This window comes from Dysidea avara, chromosome 2, assembly GCF_963678975.1.
Source record: "Dysidea avara chromosome 2, odDysAvar1.4, whole genome shotgun sequence".
Taxonomy (NCBI): Eukaryota; Metazoa; Porifera; class Demospongiae; order Dictyoceratida; family Dysideidae; genus Dysidea; species Dysidea avara.
Window position 1 is genome coordinate 27787530 of NC_089273.1, and position 15499 is coordinate 27803028.

Genomic DNA, 15499 nt, shown 5'->3' on the forward strand with positions numbered 1-15499 from the left:
GGCAACTAGCTGTTTTGCTCGCAAGACTGTGTGGCAATTGTTTTCCTTCTGTACAAGTGGCCAACAAGACAGGTCCACTGTGGATGAAAGCCAGGCATTAGATATTTGGTATTTCATGTGTTGAAGACATTCCAGGGCTTCTGATAGTCTCAAATCTCACCACAGTTTAACTCAGGCAATGTTGTGGTCACCACTAAACTACTGGAATGTTGTGTTATGTTCACCTTATGCTTGGCTACTATATTGTAGAACTGAAATGGATACTCTGAAAAATATATCCTATGGATAATGACTTCATCACTTTCTTCGTCAGGAGCTTATAAGGACCAATAATGAAACTTTTTACATTTGGGGTTGACAGTCAACTGCCTATGTCTGAAGCAGTGCTTTTGGTGCTCTAACAGATTGGCTGCCCCCTTGCTGCCAGCACTCACTGTCTCAAAATGCTGTCATACACTAAATCCATCTCTATAGCCAGTTAGAACAGCATGCTTCTTACCTTTTTTAAGGCCGCATAATGCAGCCACCTCTTTAAAAGGCAAGGTCAGAAAATTTTGTCCCTACGGCCTGAATAATGACCAGTTTTCACTGTACTATTAGTGATTAGTCATCATGGGGGATTATTTATTAAGACACTAAGATATACAAACGCTACAACCTCTAAATATAGCAGTAAATTTTTACCCTGGTGCAATGTCTCGTAATAATCGTGACTTAGTGAGAGACTCTACTGTGACAAATACATGTTATCATGATATGTGCTAATTGCCTTTTTACAATTAAGTTTTACAACACAAATACATGTATAGTTAAACTCACCAATTGCGACTAAATCCCTTCAACACGAAAAGACAAGTAATGAGACAACCTTGAAGACAACAGCCACACAAGCCTATTCTGGTGCGTTTATTTAGTAGTAATATAAATTTTAAAGGCGTTTATTTACAACAGGACATAATTACACACCCCTCTATTGTCTCTGTGCATACTTGCCTTTTCTTTACTATTCTCATTTCATTTCACAAAATCTCTTGGCAGGGGCGCAGCTTCTTCACTTGAATTAGTCAATGCTTGAAGTAGATCGAGATACTTTAATAGAACAGTCACATTTCTACAAGTGCCATATTTTTATATTGTAAAGTCTGTAAGTAGCTAGTAATTTAAACTATACAATCCGATGCTAAGCAGAAGTTGTAACTATGCTAAATATTGATTGTTGTGTTACAGCTGTTTTGTGACTGCTCAAATAGAGTATCTTGATCGTTTCAATGCAGTACAAGATGAAAGGCAAAGTGTTGTTAAGGGTTTACTAGTTAAAATGGGTGTTAGTTGACTGCAGTTGCATACCACTAACAGGGCCGTCCAGAGAAATCAGAGGGCCCAGGGAAAAGAGTTAAAGAGGGGCCCAGGGGCAAGGAAGGGTCTAGATCCTGACTGCTCTATTACAGTATATCGATCTTTCTTTAAACAGGTATTCAAGTGGCCCCTTTAGGGCTGTGGTAGGGAGCAAAATACCCCAGTTACCCCCAATGTGGGTTGCCCTGGCCACTAAAATTACAGTTATATTTTAATATTGTGTCACTGTAATCTGGGGTTTCTGTCAAAACCATGGAAAACTCACCTACTGTTATCAACAGTGCATTGCTTATTCTAACAAAAAGTATTGAAATCCCATCCAAAAACAGCGTATAGCTGTAAAAAAAGTGCGCGTCCAAGTAAAGCAGAGTTAACTGCGACAAAAAGTAATGATATCATAATGCGGCCATGTGCGAGGTGTGCAAGTTGTAAAATTAATATTAGCTAATCAGATAATACAATGTTATTGTTAAAGTATTAATGAGAACTATGTGATGCTGCTAGTTTCTAAGTGTGTGAGCATCTTCATAAATGCCACATAAATTTAATTCTCAATAAAGCAATGTGTATAGATTCTCTGATAGGGACCCGCCGATTATGCTGGCATAATTATGAGCATAATAGGTGTCTGAAAGCATTGAACATAATGCTAGCATAATAGGTAGAATATTTGTGTAATAGTATGAATTCTTGCTTATCAAATTAAAATAGCTATCACAGAAAGATCGATATACTCTAATAGAACAGTCAGTAAAATTATATAACTGACTGTTCTATTAGAGTATATCGATCTTTTCTGTGATATGCACTTTGACAACTAAGTTTGTGCTGCAGCCACTTATTATTTATCCATAAATTAGAAATTATTAGCAGAGCATGAGAACTGAGGCATAAATAATTGGGCATAATTTGAGCATAATGGGTAAGTATTGAGCATAAATTTAAGCATAATAGGTAAATTTTTTGAGCAGTGCAGCATAGCATAATAGGTAAAATTATGAGCATAATCGGCGGGTCCCTATTCTCTGATAGTAATAAATAGTTTTAGTTTGGCCGCCTTTCCTGTATACAGCAATACTACGAACAAAGGAAAGTTGGCCAAACTCAAACTATTTATTACTATCAGAGAATCTATACACATTGCTTTATTGAGAATTAAATTTATGTGGCATTTATGAAGATGCTCACACACTTAAAAACTAGCAGCATCACATAGTTCTCATTAACACTTTAACAATAACATTGTATTATCTGATTAGCTAATATTAATTTTACAAATTGCACACCTCGCACATGGCGCATTATGATATCATTACTTTTTGTTGCAGTTAACTCTGCTGGTGGGGACTATTCTACGGAACGGAACGGAACGGAACGGAATGATGGACTAAACTGCGGAACGGATTGCTTTCTCAGATTGCAGCTTACCATTACTGTACAAGTTATCAGTGGCACTTCCAGCAGGTAATCAAACGCACCCCAAGAAAGATAAAACGAATATAAGTAGCGATTCCGGAATTCCGTAAATTTTGCATAAAATTTTCTCCGTGAATCTTCCATTGGAGAGTTGGCACAATCAATTCGCTGCCGTACGAGTGATTGATCAAACAATTGGATCATTTTTAGGGTTTCTGGGGGCAAGGAATACGATGGTGCAGTTAGTTTTCTGCTACAAATATGTCTGTGTGTAGTTTTATACCAATTATAAGATTATTTTGCAATATAGCCACCACAATGTAATGTTCTCTTCGCAAGAAACGACCTAGCACATGTTAGTTACACCAAGGTGAGCATTTTTGTACATGTAGTTTTCAATATTACTATGCTAAAAGTTAGCAAATTTGCACTACAAATAGCTCATCTCTTTGATGCACCATTTTGGTAGCTGTCAAGGAGCTGTACATCAAGAGAAAAAATAATCATATAAGCAACTATAAATCAACAGTACAACTCTTTGCTTTGCATGCACATTGTATTTTTGAGTGGAGGTGACTGCTACAGAGTGGTTGCACTTCACCATGTGTATGCTGCTTTGCCTTCCGCAAGATCCTAAATGCATACAACTATTTAGTGGCTTTCTATGGAGGTGACCTTTATTCAGAGGGTCTTACAAGTAAGGTTACACTGTGGTCCATGTATTAAGGTATTGATAACAGAAAACAGAAGTTCAAAATGTTATTGCAAAGCTCAGTTATAAGCATTTATTCAATTGTGCCATTTTTGGGACTATTTTCAATGGAAAGATACAGAGAAAATTTTGCCTATTTTCCAGGATAAAACTGCTTATAACTCCACCATCCTATGATGGTTTTTTAAAAACTAAGTGTTTATGAGATCCTTAGGGAGTACTGCACAAGGCTATGCTAAATAAAAACTATTTCCATTAATTTTAAAATTCTTCCAGAATCGCTAATATAAGGATCGATTGTGGGTTCTTGTTGGTTGTCATTAGTAACGAAGTACTAATTGTGGGAATAGCGGACTCAGTGTGTTCATCTTCGGATATATCAAGTAGGGAACTTAATGCATGATATGTTTTTACTAGTATGTGAGTTATTTTTACTTACTTGACTTTAGAATGTACAGTCTGAGGCCCAGCCTTTCTAATCGGCATAAATCAGTATGTGTATAGCTACACTACAAAGGAAACAAGTATGGTGACAAGCTGAATCAACTCAGTCTAAGCAGAATCTAAAGGAATTTTGTGCAGTGTGTGAGGAGCAAACATTCAGATACCTCAAGGAGGCTATATTGTGTGAACATCAATGATTCATTAACAGAGTAGTGTACTATTGTCAGATATCTCAGCCTGAGTACTGAGTTGAATTCTGGATGGGGTCTATTTTACAGAATGGAATGCTTTCTGAATCAACTTGCAGCTTGGCTAACTGCTATCATTGCTGAAATTGCATTTTATCAGTGGAACCTCCAGGAAAATGGAATAGGATAATTATAAAACATTAATTAAGTGATTGTTTAGGTAATCATGACTTTATTCAGTCTAATAAACAGAATATATGGTTGATTGAGTGAGGTATCACTTTCAGAATGTTCAGACGACCAGTGATGAGATGCATGGATTCATCGAACTTTTGTTGTGGTTGGAGACATTAAATATCCAAAAGCAAACTGACTGTATAATATTAATTCACTTTCTTTATATTTTCTCAATTTTGAGCCTTTATACAAATAATTGAATTTTCCTTGTCAATAGAAATCCTAGAATAAGATGGGAGAGAAACTTATCTTTGTTTACCTATACTGTACAACCAAGAGTTTGTAATACTGATTTGTATGGGGGAGAGTGTCTAACTCTCAGTATGGCCTGTACAAACACCCTGCGTAAAGTTCACCTTTCATCAAATCAACACCTTTACTGGGGGATAGAAAACTGTTGATTAGTGTTGCTGAAGAAGGTAAAGCCTTTGTTCTGAAATAAGGCCGAGGTGTTACTTTAAGCAGGGTGTTTGGTGAATGCATTCAAGTTAGACACTCCACCTTATTATGAACTCTTGGTACAACTTCAAAGGAAAATGAAGAAAACATACAGATGAATCAATAAAATCACTACAGTAAGGTGAATTACAGACTAGTGAGATCTTGGTTAATTAATGACAGTGGTTGGAAATTAAGTGTGGTAGTTTCTTGTTCTTGAATATGTTGCAAAATGGAAGTACAAATCAAAATGGGATATCAATTTCATTATGAAAAATTTGTGTACATAAATAATCTAGCATTACTATTCATTTGTCCTCCACTTAAACATGCTACAACAGTACTAGTGTCAGTACATTGGCAGTGAGTCTACCTTGAAATTTCAACTCTAGAGTAGATCCAACACAGGACAGCCCGCACTGTAACAAATACATGTGATCCCATTGTAATTTCATGGACCAGCTGGACTGGGAATCACTTGAAAATAGACGAACAAATTTAACCTGTTTTGTTTGAAGTGAAGCATGTGAAATGTTACACTTAAGAAATCCTAGGATTCTTAGGTGGTATGTAATTAATGTGAGTGTTCCATTTCAGGTCTGACTAGATACATTGAAATTACACACACATCCTGGTCCAAATCACGTTTGCCTGGTGGCTACGGGCATGATTTCACATGCGGCTTATAATACAGATTTGGCTGATCTTGGAGTTTTGGCATTTAGCCTGATTCAAGGCTAGCAGTCAGACACATCCTTGAATTGTGCAACAGATAAAATCAGCTCACTATTGAATACGGCATTAGTCCACTGCACCAGGTGTTAATATATAAATAACTCCATGCATACACTTCAGTGATGTTTGCAGAATATACCCTCCTTGCGGTCTGCCAAAATATTTGCTCCTCACACACTGCACAAAGTTCTTCAAGTTTTAATTCAGCTGGCTCTTTCCTGTTACCAGTATCTTCCTGCTTGCTTTATTTATACATTGACTTATGACTTGAAAGACTGGCCCAGACTGTTTTCTAAAGTCTAAATAAGAAAAACAGCTCACATAAAGTTCCCTTCCGTATGGATGAACATCACTGATACAGCTCATCCCACAATAATACTTCATTACTAATGACAACCAACAAAAACCCACAATCGATCCGTTAATTCTTTTTATCTTATGTTTAATCACCCACTGGAGATGCCACTGCTAACTTATAAGGGAAGTTTCAGCAATGGTAAGTTGCAAGCTTCAATTTGAGAAAGCTTTCCGTTCCGTGGTTTAGTCCATCATTCCGTTCCGTTCCGTTCCGTTCCGTAGAATAGTCCCCACCAACTCTGCTTTACTTGGATGCGCAGTTTTTTTACAGCTATAAGCTGTTTTTGGAAGGGATTAATCCTACATACTTGATTATTGGGTGATAATTGCTGCTTAATGTAGGCTACTTTGTGGTATAATAGCCTAAGCTGTTGGATTTCCATGAAGTGAGTGGCAGCTGTTCGAAAACCATAGTGTCCGATAATTGATAGTTTACTCAAGATATTTAAATGGTATGGTTGTTCTTGTACTCAAAGTTTAGGAATTCAGTGATTTGTTAGTCAATAATTATTTTGGCAGCTAGTTTTGTGAAATAGCGCTTCGTCGTAGACTACATGCCCAATAACAGCTACAGAAAGAGCGTACAAGTACAAAAAGTTGTATTGCTACCGCAACAGTCATTGAAAGTATTAGCCATCCCTGTGTTGATTTAGTAATTTTCCTCGCCCCGCACATTAATACAAGTACACGAACAATTTGGATTAAATCACTGTAAAACAATAAGAAGTGTTATATCCATACTGTACATTTTCGTTATGGTATCTTGAGCAGAGTAGGGATATAACACTTCTTATTGTTTAACTGTGATTTAATGTCATAGATTACTCCAACTTGTTTCAGTACTTTTTATCAATGTGCTAAGGTCCCTACTCTAGTTGGAAAATCCAAATTTTTTGGTGTTCTTGTTTGTTAACTTTTTTGTAAATAATTTTATTATGACTGGTGAACCCACGCGTACTGCATCTGATAAGGCACCGCGCGCTCAAGCTGTATGAACTATAGTCTGAAAAGTGAAGTATCCATTACGCTTCGTTGTCAGCTATGTTCAAACCGTTACACAGCATTTCGAATCAAGAACTGTTCAAAACGAACACAGCGTGTTGTTATGAATGGACATGATTCAAATTTTGTGCAAGGTCAGTCAGGTGTTCCCCAAGGAACTGTTCTTGGTCCATTGATGCTTTTGCTCTACATTAATGACATCAAGTGTTGCATCTCATCCCATTTGAAACTTTTTGCAGATGATTGCATATTATAATATCAATAGTCAGCAAGATCAATTATTATTACAACATGACCTCAACATTATATTAAAGTGGACTGAAACTTGGTTAATGGAATTAAACACTTCCAAGTGTGTGGTACTTACCTGTAGTAGACTAACATCCTCCTCTACTTTCAACTATACTATCAGAAATTACTTTTTGCAGCGAGTTACCCAACACCCTTATTTAGGAATTCTCTTAGACTCAAAAATGTCATTTTCACCTCATATCAATCAAGTTATCTCTAAAGCAGCAAGGATGCTAAACTTTGTTAAACGTAACCTTTATAGATGTTCTGCAGAAACTAAATGTTTAGCCTACACCAGTATAGTGAGACTGTTCTATACCATATGCGTATTTTGTACCGTACGCGTATGGTATGTACCATACGCGTATGGTACATACCATACGCGTACGGTACGATTTTCCGTACCATACGCGTATGGTATAGACATACGCGTATGGTACGTACCATATGCGTATTATGCCTTTTCTCAGCCTTGCCATCACCTAGCTACGATGGGCTGTCTTTACAAGCATTTCTAGCTGAGCAAACTTAGAACACAACACAATAATCTGCTTACTACTGAGCTGTAACTATAAATTTATTCATCAGCACACATGCACACATGCATTTCCCACTATAGTCCTATACTAATGTACCTAAATCTTATGTACATGATCTCACTTTGTCTGCAGAACTTTACATAAATGGCACTGTGCATGTATGCTACTTTATACAGTAGCTATCAGAAGCATGCAGATGGTATATTTATACTCAATTATAAGTGTGGATAATTGATAATTTACAACAGAATTGGGTAAATAAGCAAGGAGAGCAATTACAACATGCATGGTAGCTAGTAAGTTCTAACTAAATTATACATATATGCATATACTGCTTGTGCAAAGCTAATAACTGGAAAAATGAACTTCGTAAGTGTCATCAGTTGTGCAACATGGCTCCTCACTGTATTTGCATTTTTATATACTATGTACACTCTTCTTTTGAAGATCCAATTTCTTGTTTACGTACTTTTCTTGTTTATACATATATACTGTGTAAATAGTATATTCATCACACTGGACCTACAGCACAAATTAATGTGGATGTTGTTAACTTTAAAAAGTACATTCAGATAAGAGTAGCTAAACACATTGTCTTCCCATCCACAAGCATGACAGTAAGTAGCGAGTAGCTATACAACGCACTTAACAATAATAAAACAATGCTACTTAATATACATTCAGTACTGAACTATACATTAGAACTCATATATAAACTCACCATAAAATCTCTGCCATGTTATATTTTCCTACTTCATCTCAGCAGGCAATGCACATGCCTCATTCAATAGCAAAGATTCAGCGAACTACAGTTTAAAAAAAATTATTGCACAATTAATTACTATGCACATCAGTCTTAGAGTATAGCATGTCTAATATTGCTATAAGCTACAGCCATGCAGATTTACATTAATTTGCAAACTAAAAACATTACTTTCTCTACAGTTATATCTCTTTGCTACCTCCCTCAATGTTATTGTATCAGCATTCTCCAGGTCTTCCTCTGTTTGAGCAATCATTATACATTGTACTTCTCAAGCTCATCTGATTAAAATTGTCTGTTCAACACACCTTTAGTGCCACCAGGCATAAATATCCATTTTTAAGTGGAAGCTAGTGTACTAACAAATTAAGGTAAACAATAGATTATATGTAGCAACAATAGAATAAAATATTTAATGAAATAATATATATATGCCTGAAAAAATTGGCTCCATTTGCCAATGGATGCAAATTATTTAATATGGTTGCTATGTTGTAACCAATCAGAATGTAGTATATGGATAATTATATCAAAATCTTATGTTTATATTTAGCTACAATGCTACCTCTACTGGCTTAGCGTTTATATCACTATGCATTCCAGTTATATTCATTGAAAAATCGTGAATATCAATATGCTGGCACAATTCTACAGTCTAAAAGAAATCGATGTCTTTTGTCCAAAATAATGCTTTAGAAGATCAAACTTCAAATTTCAGTTTCTGAGTAAGACAAGGAGCATACTGCTCTTGTTTTATGTTGAAGGGATAATTGGGCACCTTTAAACCCAAACACATTTTTACAAAGTTCATATATACAAGTATAGAAAAACCCCTAGTAGAGTTTTGGGTAATATCGCTCTATATAGCTTTTAATTATTGTACTAATCTTTGACTATCTTCAGGAGTATTTGTAAACGCATAAATATTATGTGTGGGTATTGTTCTAATTGTAGGGAAGTGTAGGCAGACCATTTATAGGCAAAACAGACTATTGTATATAATATTATTAATCAATAACTGAAAGTACACAATAACAACTCTTACAACTACAGTATACAACAATATTAATGTTACAGGTATGCATAAATTACATTGTATTACATCATGTCACATCATTACATTACATCATTAACTCTATTATAGATATGAAGGAGGAGTAGCATTTGTAATAATGGCCTAGTTTTTGAATTTTCATTGTATCAACAATGGATCATGAATCCAATAAGAAGCAATATATGTATAGCAATTGCAGCTACAATGTACTGCGTGGAAGAAGAAACAAAAATTAAAATTTACCATATGTTGTCAGTGTGTGCAGTTGCTATGCAACAGCTAGATAATTTGTGACTGGATTTGCAAAAAGGTACCTTTTTCACAGACAAAATTTGACCCATGCATATTTTGAAATTCGGGGTTTCATAAGTTTTTGAACATATACCTTATAATTGCCTGCATGCAACTATCCATGAGTGCATGTACAGTAGCTACTAGTATCTATCTGCATTTTGATACTAAGAGCAAGTTTATCAGTGTAAGGAGTCAAGTGTTACATCATTTTGTTTGCTGGTATGTAAAATGTGTGGAAAAGGTACCTTTTCACAAATCTGGTCATTTTAACTCAACTATTCTAAAGAATGCATACAGTATACCAGCTTGTGTACTTTCAAATCAATTACACTGTGGATAAATGAAGTCATTTATTATAAAAATGCAAGATGGAAATCCATGACAAATAAGGCGGACGAGGCAATAAATCAGTATGTGCAAAAGTCAGAAGACATCAAGAAAATAATCCACAGGTGCTTACATAAACCATCATAATTATATGGGTGATGGCTCTATTGCATGTATTTTGTGGAACTGTCAGATACTTTGATGAAATGAAATGTTAAACAGACAACGAGATACATTGTTATAGATCATACACCAATGACTATGTATAAATCAAGACATATTATATTTAATCCCCTTCCTTTGATTTATACTTTTCAGACTTATACTGTATGCAGCTAGGTGTTATCATGTTTTTCGTAAAGCTTCCAACCCAGCTGATTGACCTTTATTAGTTTTGACAATGTAGAATTCCATCAGATCCTACCAGATCAGCAGGACTTAACACAATTCAAGACTGGATCTGCCAACAGTGTGATGAATTCATGATTGTTTTTATCATATATTGTCCTAAATCAAGATGTCAGTTTCATCACTTATATATATATATAGTCATGCGAGATATCATGTTATTCTTTTATTTTAAGGAGTGCTTTATTTTAAATAGGTTTGCATCATGCAGTAAAGTTAATTATATCTTAATCACATGCAGTAAAGCTAAATTGATCTTAGCTCTAGAGAATAGAATAGCTATAATCAGATCAACTTACCCTGCCATTCACTAGAATTGACACATATAAATTCAGCTCCTTTCCTTCCACTGCTATATGGAACAACTTGCAACCAGAGACTTTTGAAGCTTCATCTATCACCGTGTTTAACAACCTTCTTATAAATTAACTATAAAATCGTAATTAGGCCACACCAAGTCAAACCTTAGTTTCTGGTCACCCGCCCGCATGGTAAACCTGGAACCCTAGTTTATGAGGACTATTATTAATATTACAGGTGCTTAAGTGCATGTGACCCAGCAAGACACTTATTTTTTACTGTAAAAGATCGAGATACTCTAATAGAGCAGTCAGGGATTCCAATAGAGCAGTCACACTACTCTTAACTCTAATATTAGGTATATATGCCACACTAATAAAATGTTTCTAACTATAGCTAGTTTTGTCCTTGATTATATAGCTGTTCAGATTATAACTGTTACTAATGCTTCTGTAACCAAAGTAATTTCAGTAGCATTAACTACTAGCCCATGCAGATGGGCCATAGCTTTAACTTTATAATTCAAATGTAGTCCTCTAATGATTAGTCTAGTAACTTCAAATTCCTTATCACTGAACACTGCAGGGGTATGGAAAGACAGCAACATTCGGTGAGCTTAAACTTTTCCATAACTAAAATTAGATTGGCAAGTAGAAACTCTTATAGTTTAAACATTCCCAGATGATCACTAAAAAACACTAGTCTGGAGCACTCAATGACTCAAAACTTTGACAGTTACTTTTCTCAAAGTTACTGAATAGAAGGCTGGAAACACATAGCTAGTGGGCTAAGACTTTACAGTTGAATGAAGAATTTATGATGTGAAAATAGAAGTTAAATTTCATTTTGGATCATGATCATTTGAACAACTTAGCTATAAGTCATAGTAATACTTTCCTGACATAGCTAATGAGACATTTATTTCACTTGGAAAGCATAAGTAGCTACATGAGCAAAACATTTCCTATAGTATATTCTAAATAAATAATTAAATAAATAAATAAATATACTTAAATGCTATACATCAGTGTATAGCTAGCCATGATCCATCAACAACTTTCCTAGTGCATTTTTGCCGAAGCACAACTACTTATGTTGTTGGTTAAGTTTGACTAAAAACAAAATCAACATGAATTTGCTAAATTGTGCAAATAATAATACCACACAGTATATTGTCACAGTAGAGTCTATAGTCCTGAAGTCCTGATCATCCGCCCGCCCGCATCCATTTGTAGGCTTGGGAGTGACCAGAAACTAAGGTATGACTTGGAGTGGCCTTAGTTAGCTGTAGCTATATATTTGATTTGTATATTGCATTTATACTCGCTATGCGAGGTCTTGCAATTATATAATAGTAATAAAATATATGATTGCTCTATTGAGTATCTCGATCTTCACTGAACAGAAAGACTAGCTCCTCCCCCCTCACTCTTCCCCGAACAGAAATGAAAGCAGAGTGCCATCAGGCGTAGTCAATAGGTACGGCAGTGTAAAAACCTTCTGCTTAATATTATACGCATACCAGGTTAGCTATACTCAGATGGTACGATTTTCCGTACCATACGCGTATGGTTGTACCGTACGCGTATACGCATATGGTATGTACCATACGCGTATGGTACAAAATACGCATATGGTACAGAACAAGACCACTGTTGGAGTATGGATCGGCAGTATGGGACCCCTACTTGCAGAAGGAAATACAAAGTATAGAAATGGTACAACGATGTGCTGCTCGTTGGGTCAAGTCAGACTACCGATATAACAGTAGTGTTACATCTATGTTAGCAGATCTACAATAGCCATCACTTCAATACCGACGATATGTGACTAGATTAATAGTTTTCTACAACATTGTTTACTCCTCATCAGTCTTAACAGTCCCAAATTACTTAACTAACACCACATATCCCACCCGCCACCACCACCCCTTCCATTTTGAGATTCCATTTGTTAGAACAGATCATTTTAAATTTAGCTATTACCCCAAATCTATCCGCGATTGGAACAATTTACCAACTGACACAATAGAATCCCAATCTCTACAAGTATTTTTAGATAAATTGTAACTGACTCTTATCTATGTGATTTGTAATGTTTTTCCTTACCTGAACATATCAGTTTGTAATTGTGTTTTCAGTAATCATAATCATAATCATAATCATAAAAGCACCTCGCATACCAATTTTTTAAAATTAATTTTTATTCCGGCCCTAATGGCACTCCAATCCTCCCCGATCTCTAGCTAGAAGTTAAACCTAATTTAATTTATAAATGACAAAAAGCAGAAAGAAAAAGCAGCTGAACTTACAGAGCCTACACAGGCATACAAAAACATCGCATGGACCGCCAGCATACACACACCAAAACCCCCGGACAGGGGCCTTAACAAGAAAGCACTGCAGACTAGTGACCAAACTGCAGGGAGTGGGAGCATGAAACAGAGTTCAACTCCCACAAAAGACTGCCAGGCAACAGGCTAAATAGATGTAAAAATTTCCGGGCATTGTGGCGCCACAGACAAACAGAGAGTTGCTTTAGCAGATGGCGGCATGCTAGGCCACGAGAAATGCCACTCCTGGTGGTTGTCCTCAAAGCAATATCCTGGAAGAGAGGACGACTAGCAGCAGACCACAAACCCAAGGACTCAACCACCAGGGGGACAAAAACACCTCCAGCTGACTGTACAAGCTCATGATGGTGAGCATCCTTATCTTCTTCTCCCTTAGCAGCAGCCACACCTGCTGAAACTGCAGACCGACCCAACGGAGATTCTTGTAATGGACAACGCACAGTAACATCGAAGTACGCAGGCTTCCCATGCACAAAGTCAGGGTGAAAAACATCACCAGGGCGATCCAATCGGGAACCAGCACACCGTTGCTCTTTACGGCAACCAGTGTTGTCCAGAAGTAAAGCATGATATATCACATCACATAAAGCATTGTGCCTACGTATACGCATGGGTCCATGTCCACAGCCCAGCAGATGATCACCAAATTGATCAACAACACTACCACATGGGCAGCGAACTGGAGAAGTGGCAGAAAGAGAGGGACACCAAGCCAGTATCGAAGAGAACATACAAACTCCTGTGAGGACATGGATAGGCCTAAAGAATCACAAGGAATGGCCCGAAAGCCATGAATTGGTACAGGGGTCAGCAGAAATTGAACGAATTCTGGCTTGGTCCCGAATGGTAAGTGAATTAAGCAAAAGGGTCTGACGAGCAATATCAAGTTCATGCTGGAAAACACGCTGCCCACAAGCTGGATGGATAAGATCAGGAAGGGAATCACTGTTAATCAAGGGCAGCAGAATTGAGGTAGCAACATCCTGATCCGGGATGGAAGGAAACACGTCAGGACCCCCACTAAAAGACTGGAGCAGACGATAACACAATTCTGGGAGCTGAAACAAGAGCCTAAAAAGGCTGCTGAAGAGGTACTGGTAGCTTCAAGCAAACCCAATCCTCCCATAGAACATGGTAAAGTGGCCTGCAGCCAAGATAAGTCAGATATAGAAGATTTGCAAATACGACCTAAAGCAGATCGAAGATTATAATCAAAACGTTCAAGTTGAGAAATAACACAATTTGGGGAAATAGTACGCAAGAGATGATTAAGTTTACAAACACCCAGACAACTTCGGAGAAGATGGGGTTCAACTTGAGGGTTCCCCAAATCCCCAAGATGGTCCTGAAGAGAAGCCACCTTATCAACAGCCTTGCCAACAAATGACAAGAAATAATCAGAGGATCCCCACACAGGGGAACCAAGAAAGGCAGCTCCTTCCTCTTGCAACAACGAAATACGGGTGACAGATGATGGAAACTCCGGAAACAACTGATTACCAGAAGGCCAAAAGACCTCACATTTAGATAAATTAGGGTAGAGACCAAAACTCGGACCCCGCTGTACAAGCATTTGCAAAAAGGGAGGCAAGGCTGGAGCGCGTACCCACCAGGGTTCCGTCATATAAGTACCATAACTGAAAAGCCAGTCCAGCTGGGAAAATAACACTGGATAAGAAATTAATAAGGACAAGGGAAAACAGTAATGGTCCAAGGGGATCACCCTGCTGTACGCCAGTTGAGGATGCAATCCGGTGGGGGCCAAAACGTAGTTCCCTAATGCAGCAGTAAGACCACTGCACCCAGCTAAACAATTCCGGGAGATCAGATCGACAGCGTGATAGAAAGGAATCCCGACTACACTCATTAAATGCATTGGTCATATCCACCTTTAAGCAACATAGTTCACAATTAGAGCCCACAGTAGCAAGGATGGTACGAAGAGAATGTACATGCCAAAAGAAAGAAATTGGGAAATAGTTCACCTCCACCAAAAGAAAGAAATCGTTTCGCGCCCCAAATCATATTAACTATCGTCTGAAAAGTGAAGTATCCATTACACTTCGCTGTAGGTTATGTTCAACCCGTTACACAGCAGTACGAATCAAAAACTGTTTGAAAAGCACCTCTGCAATCAAAATACACTGTGAAAAAAGAGGAATATAATATGGTATATCTAATGGCTTAAACTATAAAAATAATCTCAGTATAGCCTTACATTATACTAACTATCTTATACTTTAGTATAAACCCCATCTTATATTATAGGAAACCGATTATACTTT

At 37.0% G+C, this 15499-nt stretch overlaps 1 long non-coding RNA gene across 2 annotated transcripts; it reads right to left on the reverse strand.

Annotated features, from left to right (window-relative positions):
* Window positions 1-7946: 7946 nt before the first annotated feature.
* On the reverse strand, window positions 7947-10705 carry LOC136247016 (uncharacterized). Of its 2 annotated transcripts, none has more exons than XR_010697020.1 (3): window positions 8650-10705; window positions 8437-8521; window positions 7947-8237 (listed from the first exon to the last, which is right to left on the reverse strand). It is a non-coding gene; the product is annotated as an uncharacterized lncRNA (long non-coding RNA). The 2 variants fall into 2 exon arrangements; XR_010697019.1 differs by having other exon boundaries at window positions 8678-10700.
* Window positions 10706-15499: the final 4794 nt, after the last annotated feature.